The following is a 900-nucleotide window of genomic DNA, read 5'->3' as shown; positions in this document are numbered from 1 at the left end:
AACTATTCGAACCCATCTCCTTACGCATAACATCAAATATCGAAGCACAATGAAGAAACCACTGTTAGGCGAAAAACATGTGATGAAAAGACTCGCTTAGGCAAAGGAGAATTTGGACCGAGATTGGAGCAATGTGATTTTTACGGACGAAGCTTCTGTTTGGGGATATATTTCCATCCGACGTTCCTGGTCAACCTTGACCAATAGATTAATACAACGGACCGTTAAACACCCTGTAAAAGTTCATCTTTGGGGCTGCTTTTCAAAAGAGTTTTGAAGCATTACATCTGTTTACATACAATTTAAATGCTCCGAAAATGCTTCAAATTTATGAAAAGTATTTGTTGCCGACTGCTGAACGATGTTTCATAAAAAAAACGAGGACTGGATCTTACAGGAAGACAACGACCCAAAACACCGGAGCAAGCTTTGCACCGAGTGGAAAGAGCGGTCTGGCATCGTCACACTTGATTGGTCATCGCAATCGCCAGATGCAAATCCCATTGAAAATGTGTGGGCATATCTCAAGCACAAACTTTGAGGAAAAAGAGTATGCACTTTGAAGCAGCTGACACGACAAATACGCAGTCAACTTAGTGGAAAGTATGCTTCGGAGATGTCAGGCAATTATCAATGCCGGTGGTGACTGGACTCATTATTAATGGTATTGCATTTTTCTTTTCATGGAGTGCAACAAATCTATGTACTTAAAAATCATTAAAAATAAATTTTTCTACACATTAACCTGTACACGCTCTTACTTAATTTACAGACTGTATTTAAACTCGAACATGCCGAACGGTGTCGTGATTGCCGTTTTCAGTATGTCCTTTGGGTGTATCGGGATCTGGTAATAGGCCCTGACCAAATCGAGCGTGGAAAATATTGTTTTTCCGTGTA

Source organism: Trachymyrmex cornetzi, unplaced genomic scaffold (assembly GCF_001594075.2).
Source record: "Trachymyrmex cornetzi isolate Tcor2-1 unplaced genomic scaffold, Tcor1.1 scaffold1092, whole genome shotgun sequence".
NCBI classification, from domain to species: domain Eukaryota; kingdom Metazoa; phylum Arthropoda; class Insecta; order Hymenoptera; family Formicidae; genus Trachymyrmex; species Trachymyrmex cornetzi.
Note: the sequence above shows the minus strand (reverse complement) of the source record.